The sequence below is a fragment of the Pseudorca crassidens genome, chromosome 7 (genome assembly GCF_039906515.1).
Source record: "Pseudorca crassidens isolate mPseCra1 chromosome 7, mPseCra1.hap1, whole genome shotgun sequence".
NCBI classification, from domain to species: Eukaryota; Metazoa; Chordata; class Mammalia; order Artiodactyla; family Delphinidae; genus Pseudorca; species Pseudorca crassidens.
In genome coordinates this window covers 8,309,599-8,321,948 of record NC_090302.1, presented here as the reverse complement: position 1 = coordinate 8,321,948, position 12,350 = coordinate 8,309,599, and the positions used below count along the sequence as shown (strand labels likewise).

At 46.5% G+C, this 12,350-nt stretch overlaps 1 long non-coding RNA gene across 3 annotated transcripts; it reads right to left on the bottom strand.

Annotated features, from left to right (window-relative positions):
* Positions 1–359: 359 nt before the first annotated feature.
* LOC137227425 (uncharacterized) lies at positions 360–11,960 on the bottom strand. Of its 3 annotated transcripts, XR_010944851.1 has the most exons (4): positions 11,843–11,960; positions 11,162–11,255; positions 6,036–6,143; positions 360–5,309 (listed from the first exon to the last, which is right to left on the bottom strand). It is a non-coding gene; the product is annotated as an uncharacterized lncRNA (long non-coding RNA). The 3 variants fall into 3 exon arrangements; XR_010944850.1 differs by having other exon boundaries at positions 360–6,143; XR_010944849.1 differs by lacking the exons at positions 360–5,309; positions 6,036–6,143 and adding an exon at positions 6,275–6,693.
* Between the last annotated feature and the right edge of the window lie 390 nt (positions 11,961–12,350).

Below are 12,350 nucleotides of genomic sequence, written 5' to 3'. Positions count from 1 at the left end.
CAGATGCACAGTAACATATATAAAATAGATAAACAACAAGGATCTACTGTATAGCACAGGAATCTATATTCAACATCTTGTAATAAACTAAAATGGAAAATAATTTTTTAAAAAAGAATATAGGGCTTCCCTGGTGGTGCAGTGGTTGAGAGTCCACCTGCCGATGCAGGGGACACGGGTTCGTGTCCCGGTCCGGGAAGATCCCACATGCTGCGGAGCGGCTGGGCCTGTGAGCCATGGCTGCTGAGCCTGCGCGTCCGGAGCCTGTGCTCCGCAAGGGGAGAGGCCACAGCAGTGAGAGGCCCGCATACCGAAAAAAAAAAAAAAGAATATATATATATATATATGTATAACTGAATCACTTTGCTGTACGCCTGAAATTAACACAATATTGTAAATCAATTTTACTTCAATTAAAAACAACTCAGAACTGTCCAGAATGAGGTCAGATACCAGGAAGAACTCACCCAAGCACCTGAAGGGTGCTGTGAAGCCTGGAGCTCAAGGGGCTTGTGCTTGGTACTGAGAGCTGGTCCAAAGTAGACCCCATGTGACCACTGGTGGGTTTCTCTGATATCCTGCAGCCTACGCCAAGCAATGTTGACAGAAATCATCAATAATCAATCCATAATAAAGAACAGGAAAGAGTTTGATTTGCGCCAAGCTGAGGATGAAAGCCCGGGAGAAGCCTCTCAGTAGGTCTGAGGACTGCTCCGTTGAAGCATGGTTCCAGCATAGTTTTCTGCCTTACAGAACAAAAAACATACATCACCTTGAACGGACTACATTCCTTCAAGGTTTGAATAGAGGTAGATTTAGTGTACACAGCGAGACAGCAGGACCCTGGTGTCTGGGAAGGGAAACTTATCCCCAAGTGAGTGTCAGCATGAATGCCATATTCTCATTTTCCACACAGATATTCTTTACCTTAACGATGAAAGTAGATGTACTGTGTGTGTTTGACAGGCCTTGAGTCAAGCTGTTTTACTTCACACAAAGTTCAGGGTGAAGCATGCATAAGCCAAAATGACGTCCCCATACCTCAATATATGAAACATTTCTCCATCAGAATGCAATCACCTTACTTATCTTTCTAATCTCTTCCATGGTTCTTAGTCTGTTAAAATTTTCTACTTCCTAGCTCAATTTTGATAGTTTATATTTTGCTGAAAAATCATATTTCCTTTGGTTATTTCAACTTATTACCACAATATTTTAAATCATTACTTTAATGACATCCATATTTGTGTTTATCCTGCCTTTCTCATTCCTAAAGTTGCATATTTTTTTCAATTGGGGTATAGTTGCTTTACAATGTTGTGTTAGTTTCTGCTGTACAGCGAAGTGAATCAGCTATATTTGTGTGTGTGTGTGTGTGTGTGTATATATACACATATATATATACCTCCCCTCTTTTTTGGATTTCCTTCCCATTTAGGTCACCACAGAGCATTGAGTAGAGTTCCCTGTGCTACACAGCAAGTTCTCATTAGTTACCTACTTTAAACATAGTAGTGTATATATGTCAATCCCAATCTCCCAGTTCATCCCACCCCTCCTTTCCCCCCTTGGTGTCCATACATTTGTTCTCTATGTCTGTGTCTCTATTTCTGCCTTGCAAACAGGTTCATCTGTACCATTTTTCTAGATTCCACATGCATGCATTAATATATATTTGTTTTTCTCTTTCTGACTTACTTCACTCTGTATGACAGTCTCTAGGTCCATCCACCTCTTTAAAAGTGACCCAGTTTTGTTCCTTTTTATGGCTGAGTAGTATTCCATTGTATATATGTACCACTTCTTCTTTATCCATTCATCTGTCGATGGACATTTAGGTTGCTTCCATGACCTGGCTATTGTAAATAGTGCTTCAATGAACATTGGGATGCATGTGTCTTTTTGAATTATGGTTTTCTCAGGGTATATGCCCAGTAGTGGGATTGCTGGGTCATATGGTAATTCTATTTTTGTTTTTTTAAGGAACCTCCATACTGTTCTCCATAGTGGCTGTATCAATTTACATTCCCACCAACAGTGCAAGAGGGTTCCCTTTTCTCCACACTCTCTCCAGCATTTATTGTTTGCAGATTTTTTGCTGATGGCCATTCTGACGGGTGTGAGGTGATACCTCATTGTAGTTTTCATTTGCATTTCTCTAATAATTAGTTATGTTGAGCATCTTTCCACGTGCCTCTTGGCCATCTGTAGGTCTTCCTTTTTTTTTTTGTTAATTTTTCAAAATATTTATTTATTTATTTATTTGGTTGCACTTGGGTCTTAGTTGCGGCATGTGGGATCTTTGTTGCCACGTGCAGGATCTTTTAGTTGCAGCATGTGGAATCTCTAGTTATGGCATGCAAACTCTTAGTTGTGGTATGTGGGATCTAGTTCCCTGACCAGGGATCGAACCCCGGCCCCCTGCATTGGGAGCGTGGAGACAGCCACTGGACCACCAGGGAATTCCCTGTATGTCATCTTTGGATAAAGTTGCATATTTTTGCTTTCCCTCTTTGCTTTGACTTGCCTTTAGTTAAGATTTTTCTCATTTTCTTTGTCTTTTCAAACAAATTTTATTTATTTTTTCATATTTTTTCCTATATCATTTCTGTCAGCTTTCATCTCATTCTCCCCTCTTCTTTTATTTTATTGCTATTTTTCTAATTTCTCAGGTTGAATATTTGGTTCAGTTGCTTTGGGGCTTTTATTTGGGTTGGCCAAAAATTCGTTGGGGCTTTTCCATAACATCTTACGGAAAAACCCAAATGAACTTTTTGGCCAACCCAATATAAATAATAAAAGTATTTAAGGCTATCAATTTTCTTTCTTTTTTAAAATTAGTTAATTAATTATTTATTTTTGGCTGCATCGGGTCTTAGTTGCAGCACATGAGATCTTTCATTGCGGCACGCAGGCTTCTCTCTAGTTGTGGTGCACTCCAGAGTGTGTGGGTTCTGTAGTTGTGGTGCACGGGCTCCAGAGCTCGTGGGCTCAGTAGTTGCAGCACGTGGGCTTAGTTGCCCCATGGCATGTGGGATCTTAGTTCTCCGACCAGGGATCGAACCCATATCCCCTGCATTGGATGGTGGATTCTTAACCACTGGACCACCAGGGAAACGCTGAGGCTATCAATTTTTCTCTGAGCACAACTTTAACTGTGTCCCAGGTGGTTTTAGTATGAAGAATTCATTTCCTTACTGAGATACTTTTTTTTTTAAAGGATTCTTTTTTAAAAATTTTATTTATTTAATTAATTTATTTTTGGCTGCGTTGGGTCTTCATTGCTGCCTGCGGGTTTTTCTCTAGTTGCGGCGAGCGGGGGCTACTCTTCATTGCACACAGGCTTCTCATTGCGGTGGCTTTTCTTGTTGCAGAGCATGGGCTCTAGGTGTGCGGGCTTCAGTAGTTGTGGCACTCAGGCTCAGTAGTTGTGACTCACGGGCTCTAGAGTGCAGGCTCAGTAGTTGTGGCACACGGGCTTAGTTGCTCCATGGCATGTGGGATCTTCCCGGACCAGGGCTCGAACCTGTGTTCCCTGCATTGGCAGGCGGATTCTTAACCACTGTGCCACCAGCGAAGTCCTGAGATACTTTTAACAATAAAAGTGTACTGTGTTACCTGGGTGATGAAAAGTGAAGAAAAAAAAAATACACAAAACCCAACCCCACTGGAGTCCAATTACATCATTCCAGGATTTCCCTGCAGCAGTCAGAGGGGAAAATGCAGGAATTAGGAATGATGAAGGGCATAGCAATGGCAGAGGTTTGAACTTGCTTTTCAAAGAAGGAGACGGGCACTCTTTTAGCAGGACGAGGTTCAAAAGTTGGGTCAGCAATAGGGGTGGTGGGGTGGTGAGAAGTGGATTTTAGAGAAAGAGTGCCCACGGCAGGAGATTTCATCTTCAGAGCAAAGGAGGCTTTTTGGTGGTGCTTTTTTTGTTTTTTTGTTTTTTTAAAGCATCAAAGGAAATGTCAAGGAAGAAAAAGCAAGCTGTAACCCAGGATGCAGAATGCAAAGTCCTGCTTCCTCTCCTCCTCCGTGAGGCCCCATCAGCCGGAGGACTAGGGGCACAGGGGGTGTTTGCAGCCTTTCAACAAAACAGGGCAGAGAGCTGCTTATACATGTGCTCAGACTGCCCTTGGGCTGGCTGTGCTCTTCCAAGGAAGGCAGCAGGCAGTTTTAGGCCCCAGGGTGGGTTGCCCCAAACAGATGGCTTCAGCTTGTTGGGGATCCATTCCACAAAATAACTGCTATTTTTGTTTCGTATATTAAACATCTGCTCAAAGCAGGGCAAGGCTGTGATGCATTTAAGGAGGGCCTTATCAACAGCTGGGGGAGGGTCACAGCTTGGAAGGGAGGGAGGGAAAGATTTGGGGGTTAAGAGGACCCCACTAAGGGACCCCACATGGGGATGCCCTAAAAGTCTGGGCAGTGAACCTTGAGCCTCTGGACAATCAGACCCAGGACCAAAGCCTGCCTCCCCTGCTGACCCCGTGACGGCACCTGAGATTCCTCCAGGGTGGGCAGGTAGAGAGAAGGGAGGCAGGTTCCCAAGGTGGACCCCCTTGTCTACCTGCTTCCTGACTCAGAGAGAGGGAGAGGCAGCCGGTGTGATTCAGGGCAAGGAGCCCGGGACCCAGGTTATGCATAAATGGGAAGTGGGGAAACTGATGTCCAAAGGGAAGAAGTGACTGGCCGGGGACCCAACAGGGCAGGACCCTGAGTGCTGGACTCCTGGTTCCCCCAAGGCTCAGTGTCCTGCTCAGTCTGTACCAGGGCGGGGAAGGCTCTTGGCCCTCACTCTCTGTGGAATAAGGTGGGAAGGCAGCTGCTGTGAGGCAGAGGGGCGAGTGAGGAAAAGCGAGGTGGGAAGACAGTAGACAAAAGGAGAGGGAAGGAGGAGGGGCACGGAGAGGAGGCAAGAAGCCGGAGGGGCCAGAAAGACAGCCTGTGTTCAGTTTGAATAGGGAGGGGCGGGCATCCGTGCTTTTCTCAGGCTATTGAGAGCTTTTCAGGGTCTGCTTTACAAGACACTGGTGCTAGAGGGGTGCATCTGATGAGAAGGACCTCAGGGCACCCTGTCAGGAGCTGGGATGGGGGTTAAGGTATTGCTAAGTGACACTCTGCAATCTAATGATGGGGCAACTGTTCTCCCAGACACCCTCTGAGCCAGCGCCTGAAGCTTTGACCATATGGGGGGCTCTCTTTAAGAATAGTAAAACAGGGACTTCCCTGGCGGCCCAGTAGTTAAGACTCCATGCTTCCACTGCAGGGGGTGCGGTTCTATCCCTGGTCCGGGAACTAGGATCCTGTATGCGGTGCAGCGCGGTCAAAAAAATAAAATAAAATAAAATAAAACAAAATTACAAAAACAAAATTAATTACAGAGCTTTGCAAGGAGCCATGCACCCTCCACCTCTGCTCAGAGCCATCTCTGGTTTCTCCTCCTTCATCCTCTGTAACCCAAGTCCCACCACCTCCATGGAGCCGGAGAGGTGGGAGCAGGTGGTCCCAAGAGCTTAGACTTGGGGGTCAGGCTGATTAAATAAAATTTACATTTTAAGGCAGGACAAGAAAATTTTAACTTAAAATTCTCTCTCTGTCAGTTTGGGCCTCCTCCCTCCCCTGCAGTGTGCATCTGCATTTTGCATTAACCAGACCTCCTCAAAGATGGGAGTGCCTACTTGACTGTGGAGATCATTTTTTTTTCTTCTCTTCTGATGCCAGCAATGTGACTTCTTAGAAGACTGGCATTCTTTCCCAACTCTTTAAGGGGTCATGGTGACCTCCTGCTCACTTTGTGCTTACCTGAACTACACGCCTTTGATGAACTTCATGTAAAATGTCAGTATGTCATTTTGATGTATGATCCTTTGTCTTAGAAATGTATATGACTGTGCCTTTGACTTCTAACAGGTGGAATGGTTCTCAGAGCTTCTGAGAGTCTCTCTCGGGTTACAACCCTCAGTTTGGCTTGAACAAAATTCTCTTTTTCCTTTTTGATTGTTAATTGAATTTTTGTTGACAAGACAAACCTGGGCTGGCTAAGCCACTTCCTGTGTGATCCAGGCAAGTCACTGCATTCTTGAAACCTCAGATGTCTCATCTGTAAAATGGGCAGGATATTTACCTCCTCAGGACCACTGTAAAGATTAAATAAAATAATATGTATAGCACTCAGCACAGTGTCTAACATATCATAAGCACTCAATAAGTGGCATGCCTGATAAATGGTAAGCATTTTATATATGATTATAATAATCGTCTAAACTGCTTTCCAGTTTTCTGGTTTTTTTTTTTTAATTTTTATAAATTTATTTATTTATTTTTGGTTGCATTGCGTCTTTGTTGCTGCGCGCAGGCTTTCTCTAGTTGTGGCGAGCAGGAGCTACTCTTCGTTGTGGTGCGCGGGCTTCTCATTGCGGTGGCTTCTCTTGTTGCGGAGCATGGGCTCTAGGCACACAGGCTTCAGTAGCTGTAGCACGTGGGCTCAGTAGTTGTGGCTTGTGGGCTCTAGAGCACAGGCTCAGTAGCTGTGGCACACGGGCTTAGCTGCTCCGCGGCATGTGGGATCTTCCTGGACCAGGGCTCGAACCCGTGTCCCCTGCGTTGGCAGGCGGATTCTTAACCACTATGCCACCAGGGAAGTCCTGATTTCCAGTTTCACTTCAAATGCCATGTCCTCCAGGAAGCCTTTTTTAAAAACATGAAGTGTAACATCCAATAAACGACATAATTAAGTAAGCAGCTCGGTGGGTTTTTACATAAATATGCACCCATGTTACTACCACCCAGATCAAGACACAGATTATTTCCAGAGACCCAGGGCCTCCCACATCTCTCTTCCCAGTCAATGCTCTTTGCTCTCCACCTCCAAGAGATAGTTGTTATCCTGATTTCTATTGTCATAGATTAGACTGTTCCTGAAACCTCATATGCATGGACTCATAGTGTATACTTTCATGGCTGGCTCAAAAAGGCTCTGAAATCTAGAGATGAACAGAGCTTTGTGGTTAAGAGCTCAGGCTTTGGGCTCAGACATACCTGGCTTTAATTTAATCCTGGTTTGCCCAGAAATTGACTATGTGCCCCAGAATGCATTACGTGTCAGTTTCCTCATCTTATAAGATGGATATAAATCATCATACGTACTTCATAGGATTTGAGGAGGGGATTAAAAGAGATATTGTGCGTGAAGCACTTGGCACATCAGGGTGCCGAGGGGGTGGTGCTACTTTTATTCATCTCAGTTATATTCTTCCCCTCCCATCCCCATCCTCATGGCTTCTCATGGAGACACAAATGGAGTCCAAACCACAGGAGTACTCACTGGCTTCTACTGTCTATCCTTACCTCCCACATGCCAGGGTTTGAATCCTGGCCCTATCACTTATTGGCTGTGTGACCTTGGACAAATGGCTCAGTTTCCTCGTGTGTAAAATGGAGATAATAATAGTAAGTACCTCACAGGTGACTGTTAGGGTTAAATGAACTGATATATGTGAAGAGCTTGGAAGAGTGCTTGACACACAGTATGCCCCATATATACTTGCTTCCATCACCATGTCACCATCATCGTCACCATCATCATTGTTTACCATTCTGCTGGGGAGGGGTTGTCACCTGACTAGGCAGGGTGGTGGAGGGGATCTGGTGGTCTGACTCATCCTTTTCTTTACCAGTCTTTTGTTTTCAGCCCATCCTTTCACTCCCACCTCTGGAAGTACCTGGTACCAATGATTCCTGAACTTTTCCAAGGTTCCGTGGTTGAGTGGCTAGTCTCCTTCTGGAGGTTCATATTTCCACCTCCTTTTCTCTGTTCACTCATCAACCCTCAACCATGTGCTGTTCATCTTCCAAAGTTTTGTCACTATCTCTCATCTCCCGTTGCCTCTCTTCCTGTTCTTTGTGTCCTCGTGGATTTAAACTTTTTAAGAATTCCCCTGCTAGTATTTTAGTGGGGTTTCAGGAGGAAAAAGAATCCGCCTGATATAATCAGATCTATTTTTCTAAAACAAAATCCTGTTCTTTACTGTTCTTTACTCTTGGAGAAGGAGTATACGGGAATTTGCTTTATTACTTTTCTGTGTTTTTTTAAAGTTTCATTTAAAAATGAGAGAGAGAGATTTCCCCCTATTCAAAAAAGTTCGCTTGATTCTGATCCCCTGTGGGTCATCCAGCCTTTCTCTTCCTCTTTGTTGTCTTTCTTGCAGAAAGATAAATCCATATTTTTGGAGAAGTTTGGAGGATAGCCCCCCTCTCCTCTCAGTCAGTCCTTCCCTGTCTGCACTCTGACTTTTGCCCAGGTCACCAGTGACCTCTCAACGACCAGACCCACCAATGTTTTTTATTTTTAGTCAGAGCCCTGGGGCATGAGGTGTTGTTAGCTATGCCGTCTTTCTGCACTCCTGGCTCACACTGTACCTCTCTGACCATTTCCTTTCTGCCTCCTTCTGGTCTCTGCTCCCTTCACTCAGCCTTAAACTGGAGTTCTTCCCAGTGTTCTTTACATGACCAATCCCTAACCCCCTGGGTCATGTGAGTCACTCTTCCTGGAGTCATCACATTGTATGTGCTGACAGGGATGCCCAGAGCTGACTCCTGACTTTGAACTCATATCCAACGTTTTCTCAATGAAGTCTAACCTGCCTATCCCCTTTAAAATGCAAACTATCTCTCTCCAACCCCTACCCAAGCCTAATCCTGCATGCAATCACCTTACTTATCTTTCTAATCCCTTCCATGGTTCTTAGTCTGATCAGGTAACCCTGATCACCCTACTCTATTTTTATCATCATAGCATTTATCACCTTTTTAACATACTATATAATTTACTATTTACGTATTTATGGTGTTTCCTCCTCTAGAATGTCAGTTTCGTATCTACAGGGAGTTTTCTCTTTTGTTCATTGCTGTATCTGCAATGCCTAGGACCGTGCCTGGCACACAGTAGGTGCTTAATAAATATTGCTGAATTAATGAATTCACACTTTGCCTATGCCAGAGGTTTCCAAACGTGGCAGCCTTTGTGTCTCAGTATGTTTTCATAGCATCCCAGACCCAAAGAAATACCTAATAGCTCTGTTTATGAAGTAGTCAGGACCAAACAACTTCTGTTATATCCTAACAACTTAGTAGCCATTTGAAAAAACAGTACCCATAAATTGAAAATAACCACCACTCCTTACTAATAAGATATGTGCACCTTCTCAGACCTTAGAATCCACCACATCAGACATTAACACCCTCAGTCTCCTGTTCCACATTGATTTTCATGAGTTATTTTCTTCTCCCACATCAATTGCTGAAAACGCAGCTTCAAAGACATGTACATCATAGAAAGAAATGTAGCAGTCTAATGTTGAAACTGTGAACTACTTCCAGCTAGTAGGTTCCACAGTGTCCAACAGATGATAAGCATCATTGTGTTTCTCTCCAAAATTTAAAATACTCCACTGTGTTTCTATTTGCTGTGGCACCCCAGGGTGCCTCGCACACAGTTTAACCGTGGGCTTATTTTCTTTTCTTTGGTTGGATTTGATCTTCTCTCTCTTCTCAGCCTCCAGGCTCAGCTCAAATGCCACCTCTTCCATGAAGCTTTCTGGCCCCACTGGCCAAAAACAAACCACATCTAAACCAAATTATTTCTCCAGTTGTAATGAAAACTTCTTCCCCTGGGATCCCATGCCAATTTAACACATAAAAGGCATGAATTGTTCTCTGATACCCAAGGTGTAAACAATGTCATATTTCTTTATTTCTCTAAATTAAATAAAACTCGCTTGGGCTTCCCTGGTGGCGCAGTGGTTGAGAGTCCGCCTGCCGATGCAGGGGACGCGGGTTCGTGCCCCGGTCCGGGAAGATCCCACATGCCGCGGAGCAGCTGGGCCCGTGAGCCATGGCCGCTGAACCTGCGCGTCCAGAGCCTGTGCTCCGCAACGGGAGAATCACAACAGTGAGAGGCCCGCGTACGGGAAAAAAAAAAAAAAAAAAACTCACTTGAAGCCCCCACTGTCTGAGGTTGCTAAACTTCACTTGGATGGTATTTTTGTGTGGCTCTGTCCTTGTTCCTGGGCTGGATCAGGACTATGGGACATTCACAGTCCAGGCAAAACTGAGCTGTCCACAACAGCTGTCCTCAGAGGCTGCCACCATAGTGCTCACCAGTCCATTCAAAAGTGGTTGGCTCTAATCTGCTCCCCCAGAGCCACGCTAAGCAGAGGGACTCATTCCTGGCTCTCAGGGCCACGGGGGAAGGTCCTAGTGCTTGGTGCCCAGGCATTCACACCACCACCCCTGTCCAAAGCCCTGAGCGCTCCAGGACTCCATGTGCATGGGAGAGACATCAGTGCTACTCAGAACCTGCGCCTTGGGGGAATCAACCTCCACCTTCCAAAAGAGGCATTAATCTCCCAGAGTTTACATGCAGGTAACCTGGGGACTGGACGTGGCCCTCAGATGTGTTTTGTTTAGCCAGTGTGGTGTTATTAAATTTCTTTTTTTATAAACTTATTTATTTATTTTTGGCTGCGTTGGGTTCCCACTGCTGCACGCGGGCTCTCTTTTTAGCTGCAGCAAGCGGGGACTGCCTCTCCCTACGGTGCACAGGCGTCTCATTAAGGTGGACTTTCTTGTTGTGGAACACAGGCTCCACGAGTGCGGCCCTCAATAGTTGTGGCACATGGGTTCAGTAGTTGTGGCTCGCGGGCTCTAGAGCACAGGCTCAGCAGCTGCGGTGCACGGGCCCAGCTGCTCTGCGGCCCGTGGGATCCTCGCGGCCCAGGGCTCAAACCCGTGGCCTCTGCACCAGCAGGTGGATTCCCAATCACTGCACCACCAGGGAAGCCCTACATTTTTTTTTAATCCATTGCAACACTTCGACTTACTGGGGGATGCCGAAATGTTTACAATCAAGATCCTTGGTCGTTGCATGTAAACCAGTGGTTGGAGCTGAGTAAGGACTGCCCCCCGCCCTGACTCCCCGCAAGGCACGTGCTTTGCCGTTGGCCACATCTGTAGTGTTACATCTGTCTGGCCCCTACACTCCTTTGAGTTTGAGAACCTAGCCTACGCTTTTGAAAACAAAGCCTTTTTCATATTGTATTCCGACCTCAAACACAAAAAACTGTTAACTCACTCTTTCCGGCAAGGATGTACCAACCTGAAGCACTCCAGGCCGTGCCGCTCTTTGTAGGTGTGGCGGGTAGTGGGTGGCTGCGCTGGAGACAATTACATTTTCATTCTCTGCCTGTGAACTACAGCAGCAAAAAAACAGGAAACCGACTGAACGCTCTGTAACTGTATTCAGCACTGATGTATTCAGACTCGTTATGCTATTTTTAATGATATTAATAGCTAACATTTATTGGGTCCTTAATAGGTTCCCGGTACTAGGTAAAGAACCTTATTAACATTATCTTGAATTCATTAGAAACTTCTTCTAAAAGAATGCAGCAGAATCTAAAAGCCCAGAGACCAGGAGGTGGGGGTGGGGGTGAACACGAAAAAATGCAGCTGATGATGCAGCTTAAAAGCAGAAGGGAGGCAGGTGCAAGCCCGAGACTGTCGGAGAAGAGGCCCAGACTCTGGACCCAGGGCTCTCCAACAGGCCCCTGTACGTGGGGGGCCCAAGTCAGTTGGTCCGCGCTATCAGGGCTGGTGGAGGCCACGGTACTCGGTTTCTTCCGTCTCTCCCTGCTCCGCCCAGTTGCCTACTCTGGGTTGTTTGTCTCTCTCTCCCCGCACGCCCCCCACCCCCGTTCTCGGTCCCTCCATGCGGTTCCCTGTCTCTATTCCCTGACCCCCTAGCTTCTCCCCTCTCTGTTCTGCATCCGTCTCCCACCTGCCGGGCTCCTGGCGCAGCGGCCAAGCCGCAAGCAAGCTCCCCGCCGTCACGTGACATAAGCGTAAATCACAGGATTCTTCCCACCCCCAGAGGTTGGCCGGCACCCGGGTTCTGCAGAGGCTGCAGGCCGCGCATGCGCAGCTACAAGCGCACCTGCCCAGCGGGCGGGCGGGGCCGCGGACCAAACCGGCGCATCCAGGGGCCACAGCCCCCCCACCCGACCCCCTCAGGCTGGAAAGGAGCAAGGGTTAGTGGACCCGCCTGAGCCCCGACTCCCAAGAGGTTCGGTTCCCGTTGCTGATACGCTCCCAGCAAGAGGTCCACACATCTAAACCTGTCCTTAGGTCAGGGCACTGCGGCTGCACCTGGGCGCTGGACGTTCTCCTCTGAGCATCAGGAAGTCGGAGCGCAAGTCCCAGGTCTGCTCTTAGAGCCGTGTGACCTTGGGCAAGTGACTTGACCTCCCTGTGCCCCTGGAAAATGTAATAATAATAGCACCGGGGGC